This window comes from Ceratotherium simum, chromosome 35, assembly GCF_057802395.1.
Source record: "Ceratotherium simum simum isolate JZ-2026a chromosome 35, ASM5780239v1, whole genome shotgun sequence".
In the NCBI taxonomy this organism is placed as follows: domain Eukaryota; kingdom Metazoa; phylum Chordata; class Mammalia; order Perissodactyla; family Rhinocerotidae; genus Ceratotherium; species Ceratotherium simum.
Window position 1 is genome coordinate 32,276,790 of NC_141934.1, and position 377 is coordinate 32,277,166.

Sequence of the window (377 nt, forward strand, 5' to 3'; positions counted from 1 at the left end):
CACATAGCTAGTGCCTAATAATTACTTTTCTAGAATTACTCAAGGCCTCAAACTTTACCAGAACCACTGTGTTACACAAATCTTCCCTTACAGTGTGGCCAGCATTATTACTTTCCCTAGCACCACGTGTGGGTCTTTGGTGAACAAGAGTGTTTTTGTCATTTCAGAGGTTTGTAAGGTTCAGGGATGTGGCCATAGACCTCAGGAGGAATGGGGCTGACTGGACCCTGCCCAAAATAATTTATATGGAAATGTAATGATGCAGAACTGTGGGAACCTGGTCTGAGAAGGTTACTGAATTTAGGTATCTGCTTTCTCCATAGGAAATATCAGGGTGGGCTCTAAGTTGCCTGGCTGAATTCCTACTCCATGTTCTT